The following is a 6,417-nucleotide window of genomic DNA, read 5'->3' as shown; positions in this document are numbered from 1 at the left end:
ACAAGCATAACTCTTAGCTCAAATTGAATTTTGAGAAGGTTGAACACAATTTGGAAAGCCCTAAACATCTACTTTAAATCATTAGTTTATGTCTTCTTCAGAATCCTTTGGGAAATTTGTGAAAAATGAGGCCAAAGTTGGAAGAAAACTAGGTTAAAACACTTAGAAAAATTTCTAAGTGTTTATGACCTAAACCTCAAAATTTCCAAAACTTCATAAATGGTTGATCTTTTGAAAAAAGTTCCCTTGTAAGATGTTGTTTTATTTGGCAAGATCTACAACTTTCATGTTGGAAGTTTTTTGAGTTGTGTAGGTGAAATTTTGAGATCTCACCATGCCTTCAAAAACCCTAATTCCCGACTTTTCGCTCCTTGATGAATTTCTTTGAATTTCTTTGGCCAAATGACTTTGACATCCATATATTGATGATATTGATCTTTGAAAGTCATTTTTTGACCAAAAACCTTAAAAGTCAATGATGATCCTTCACAGTTGACTTTTTCCTGACAAAGTGAATTTTTGGGCTTTTGTGTAGAAACAAGATCTTTTCCTCAAATGAATGATGTAAATGGATTATATTGAGGTAGTAGAGATTCTTGAATCATGTCTTGAGTTTTGGATTCATGCCCTGATCAGAAGTCAACTATCTTGGTGAATTAGGTCAAAACCCTAATTTGTCGACCATGTGAAAATAATGACTGTAGACTTTGAATTGAAGTGTGATTTCTAGTAGATCTTGTCATATGAGTTATTTGAAGATGATTGATGTCTTTGAATGACCCTCTGAGGTTTTTTAGGGTTTCCCAAATGTGATCCCTGATTTTAGTCCTTGATAGGCTCAAAACCCTAGTCTGGTGACCCGAGTAAACCTGTACTCATATGATTGGATGTCTAATCAATCATAGATGAGAAAAGTGAAGTTTTTGAGCCCCATGATTGTATTAGAGACTAATCTTTGTATTGATTGATCCTTTGCCTGAGCTTTCTTGCCTTTGAGCATCCTCGATTAGGTACCAGATGGAGAAATGACTGCTCTGGGTACTTGTCTTGACCTGATGAAAAATCCTGAAGATATGCCATCTCAGGGGGGTCAAAAATTAGGGTATGACAGATGCCCCTATTTAAGTTTCTTTTATCTGGAGGGAGAGAGATTGATATCTCGATCTCTCCTGCGTAAAAGAGACTTAAATATCAAAGAATGCCCGAATTTTGGGCGCTCCTGAGATGTTGTAACTGACATAGTCTTTGCATGACTTGATCCCGTTGTCGCGCTTGGCGGGGGATGATGAGACAAACTCCTGCAGAAATACTTGATGTGGATTCTGGTGAATGGATGGCAATGTAGGATGCGCAATCCATCCTCTTTAACTAAGTGTTGATACTTAGAAAAAGGTAAACAACCTCCCTCTTGTTTCGGATGTCCATATCTCGAAACTGGTCTTAGTTGTGTTTGGACAATATCTCAGATAAAGAGAAAATTTCCAACGGTCTGTTTCCTCGTCAAACTTCTTACCAGCACTTGGAGGTAAGATACCATTTGACGGTAAATAAAGAAACTTCAAAGATTTGTTTCCTCATCAAACTTCTCATCAACACTTGGAGATGAGATACCATTTGACGGTAAATAAAGAAACTTCAAGGGTTGTTTCCTCATCAAACTTCTTACCAGCACTTGGAGGTAAGATACCATTTGACGGTAAATAAAGAAACTTCAAAGATTTGTTTCCTCATCAAACTTCAAAGATTTGTACTTGTTTTTTGGAGTTAATAAAATTTCTTTTATTAAAAAAATAACATAAAGTAACTTTTAAAAGATTTCAATGCTCGAATAACATGCATTTAGAATAATACTTTTCAAAACATCATATATGGTACTAAGTAAAATCATAGTGCTTATATGACATCCAAAACATGTACAATACATGGTTTCATAACATATTACATCTACAAAGTGGATGTCAAAATAAAATGGTAAACAGTCACATCAGAAACATAATAAATGGACAATAACCTAAAAGTTATCTAAAATATGCAAAATCTCCTCAATAACCTAAAAGTACGCTTTAGATGCTAGTAGAAGATTATTATCTTTGGAACTGTAGAAGTACTTGGATTCAACTTCAACCATAACATAGTTATTTTGCAGGTTGTGCGATCATCCTTTTATTTTGAATGGTGTTTCGATTTATAATGTTTTGATGATGAAGAATGTTGTTTTTTTCATTCACTAGGGTGCAAAAATATTTTAAGAAATAATGAAAACTGAACGAGACTTAAAATTATGATGTTGGAATAAAGTAATGTTTAGAGTTCATATCTAGATTGGTAGAAAAAACTGAGGGAAAAAAGTTGACATAAATGTCGCTTCCAATTTAATTAACTAAAATATTAATCAGCAATTTGTGTCAATTTTCAATACAACCGACTGAAAAGATAATTTAAAAAATAGATGCGCAATTTTGGTTCTAATTAAAGCATGAAATGGCAAGATTTAGAAACCAAAGCGCAATTTCTGAACTACTTTTTATGTCTGTTTTAGAAAAACCGAGGGATAAAATTTATAGTTTATAAAAAGACACTAAAATGGCAAGTTCTAGGTCATTTGACCACGGTTTTTAATTGGTTGAGGTAAAAGTTTGTTATTAAATGTATTATTTATAGTAGTGACCCAACAAATATGTGTGTTCATATTATGTTATGAAGTATACGTGAGATATAGTCGTTGAAAGCATTAGTGATTCGGGGTCTAAGATATTTACTTTTCCATGTGCACGTAATCTATTTTTATTAGTTGTTTTTGCTAACTAGTAAAAGTTTTATATTACAAGGTTTATGTCGTGGTTTTGTAGGGTAATCCAATTTTTTTTTCAAATTATAGGTGGGTAATGACCCAACACCATTACCACAAGAAGATATAAATGACATTTGTTCATGTTGGATCGGTTCCTTCCTGTCATTTTATAGTCTTAAACAACACTAGTTTTTCCTGGTATTTGTAACCAATGTGTATAGGTTTTTTTCTACAGATATGTATTCAGTTTTGTCATCTAGTTCTGTTATCAAATATGTATATAGGTTCTCTTAGTGTACCATTTTGAATATGAGCATACTAGACTATGTTACAAATTGTGTAAACAAAATAATTTTGTATATGTAAAATAAAATTTTCTAGTTCGTTTAGAGATGTGTAAATAGATTTTGTATTGAAATGTGTATATAACTTCGTTCTAAAAAAATACAAGTAAAAATTTATAACAAATTATATTAACAAAAAATGCTTTTCCCCTCTGTTTGAAATTCAAACTAAGGTAAATACCTATTTTTCATCTTAGATATCACCAACAACTAAGAGGTATACTGGCACACGGTTTCTGGTTTTAAAAATAAAAAATATAGTTGTCGAGGCTCTAATTTATGTCAAGTACAATTTTTATCTCAATGAAACTTTAACTAAGGAAAAAATTGACTAATTTTCATGACTCTTTGTTATCTTGTCTATAAAATCAAGATAAGTCCCATTTTTCAACCGAGGCAAAACAGTTTTTTGGTTGTATTGTAATTAGTTAGCCCAATTCATATATTGTCTTATATAATTATAAGTCTATTTTTTAAAATATTTTTCAAATTCATACATACATTAACAACTTCATTTTCAATAATAATTTTATTGAATAAGTATTTAAAAATATACGCACGCTTTTATATCTATTTTGTCAAAAATTCAATAAATATTCCAAATATTAGAGAAATCTCAAAAATCCAGAAACCAAGAATTTTGTAAAAACCATCTATATTAATCCATATATCCGAAAAACCACCAAGTTTTTTAAAAAATTCGAATAACTATAACGATATTTTGATAAAATTTATACATAATGGAGGATGTCGGATTTAATTGGATGGGTGCCACAACATTTCAAGAAAAATAGAAATATTTCTCAAAAGAGCTACCACAAACTCTAGAGCCATTAGGATGCCTTAATTTATATTCATTTGAAAATACATGGTATGAAGCACGAATGAAGAAGAAGCGGGTGAAATTCTAATTAAACAAAAGAATATATTTTTGTTTATCAAATTCCATCTTACATCTCAAATATATATGGATATTTAAAAACTAAATATCCATCGTCAATTCATCACTTGACCAATATAAATTCTTTCAAAAACCTAAATAGTATTCCTATCATTTTTTATTTAAAATATTATTTGACTCTTTTTAAAAAATATCTAAAAGAATAACAATTATTGTGTGGAAAAAAAATACTATAAATAATTCTACAAGATTATTTTTATAAATAGTACAGGAGACTGTAAATGAACAAAATTATAAAAAATGAATGATAAATAATTGAAAATATAATAAAAATAAAAGTAAATAATTTTTTATTTCATAACAGCATTTTTCTTCAAGCAATGTATAATAGAAAAGGGAGAGTTATTTATTTATTATTTTGATGGTTATAAATTACAATAACTCTTTCTTAGTTTTCGAAACAACAGCATCTCGCATTCCATGGAGTATTATAAACACATCTGCCACCAGATTTGAAACCCATATCAATGCAAGTTTTATTACAAATTGGATTGTCTCCTAAATCTGTGCATCTTCTACGTATGCATTTATTTGGCTCGCGATCTTGAGACTTCACAGATGCTACAATCAAATTAGAGTTCATTAATCCAAATGGTTAAGAAGTCTAAAAATTAAAAGCTAACATTATTTCATTACCTGCTGAAAGCAAAACCATAGCAATTATAAAAATACAGAAAAGAGAGAGGCGGTCGAAACGAAAAGTCATTTTGTAGAATTTCACCCTTTATTTTTCGGTCAGATCAACTAGTGTATATATCTTTATCTATCTATCCATCTATATGTATGTATATATATATATATACTCCCTTCCTTCTTTATATAAAATATTGTAACTTTTCAAAAGGTCTTTCCATTAGCTTATATAATTTTTTTATAATAAAAATGAGCAAACCATCAATATAAAATCTTACTTTAAAAAGAGTCCCAATAGAAATATCTCTTTAAAATATTGATGAATAAGAATTTTTAATTATTGTATAATTAATTTTGTTGTATATTATCCCCTTTTGAAAAGACTTTTCCATTAAATTTTAATTCTTATTTTTGTAGGAAATATTTAATTCTAACATTAATAGCTCTTATTTTAATATATTAAAATGTTAATTCATTTTTTTAAATGTCTACACAAATAATATTTATAATTATTATTTTATTATTAATAAAGTTTCAAAAAGGTTTTATCATTACATATTTTAATTCTATATCATAAAATTTAACAAAATGTCTTTATACAATCTTAGCTAAAAAAGTGTCCATATAAATAAACTCCTTAGAATACTGGAAAAAATTTTTTTGATTCTTTTTATATTATTTTATTCATATCATATTATCTACACAAATGTCACTTTAATTTTCAATTTTTTTTCAAATTTTATTAGATTTAAGTCTCTCCGTATTTTAGTATGAAAATTTAAGTTTTACTGTAATAGATCTTATTTTTATATCTAAAAACACAATTCATTTTTACAAACTCCGCTGAATTTTGCGGGTAGGATGCAGTTGATTAAAAGTGTTTTATTTGCCATTGCAAAATACTGGTTATATTGTATGCCCCTTCCAAAGAAAATTATAAAGGATGTTGAAACCATATGTCGTTCCTTTGTTTAGTCTGGAACTGATAAGATCTCCAGGAAAACCCATATTTCTTAGAAGCCTGTTTGTTCACCGGGGAAGCAAGGTGGTATGAATGTCATATCCTTAGCATACTAGAATAAGGCTTGTATCATGAAGTTTCTATGGGTTAGACGCATTCTTTCTTACTACACTCTAGGGATGAATATTATGGAGGTGCCTGTGACGATGTCATGCTCTTGGATCCTCAAGGCAATTCTAAATTTGAAGGACGGTATTAAACTCAACCAGAATTGGGGGAAAATTATGCACAAGGAGAAATCCAAAATAGGTGTGATGTATGTTGAGGTTAAAGAGAAATATCAAATCGTCACAAAGAAGAAAATCATGTATGGTAATGCGGCTAGGTCTCGTGCACTATTCATGACATCGTTAGTTTGCCATAATAGGCATGCAACAAAAGAGAGACTCCATAGGTTTGGGCTTGTTGAAAACAATATTTGTGTGTGTTGCAGGAAAATTGAAGCAATTAAGCGATTGTTATTTAATTGCCCAAGTTTGAAAAAGATGTGGGATTATGTTCTAGAATGCGTGCGTGTTAATCACAAACTTGGTAGTTGGTTTGAGGAATTGGCTTGGATGATTGACCAGAGCAAGGGTAAAGGGTGGGGAGATTCTATTCTAAAGTATGCTTTTGCTGAAACAATTTATGGGGTGTTGAAGTTTCGTAATGAGTGCAGTTTCGGTAA

The 6,417-nt window shown here is 30.0% G+C and overlaps 1 long non-coding RNA gene across 1 annotated transcript; it reads right to left on the bottom strand.

The window, feature by feature from the left end:
* Positions 1-4,363: 4,363 nt before the first annotated feature.
* LOC131611532 (uncharacterized) lies at positions 4,364-4,870 on the bottom strand. The gene is made up of 2 exons (XR_009286963.1): positions 4,733-4,870; positions 4,364-4,657 (listed from the first exon to the last, which is right to left on the bottom strand). It is a non-coding gene; the product is annotated as an uncharacterized LOC131611532 (long non-coding RNA).
* Positions 4,871-6,417: the final 1,547 nt, after the last annotated feature.

The sequence above is a fragment of the Vicia villosa genome, linkage group LG6 (genome assembly GCF_029867415.1).
Source record: "Vicia villosa cultivar HV-30 ecotype Madison, WI linkage group LG6, Vvil1.0, whole genome shotgun sequence".
Classification (NCBI taxonomy): domain Eukaryota; kingdom Viridiplantae; phylum Streptophyta; class Magnoliopsida; order Fabales; family Fabaceae; genus Vicia; species Vicia villosa.
Note: the sequence above shows the minus strand (reverse complement) of the source record. Positions and strands in the feature narration are given on the sequence as shown.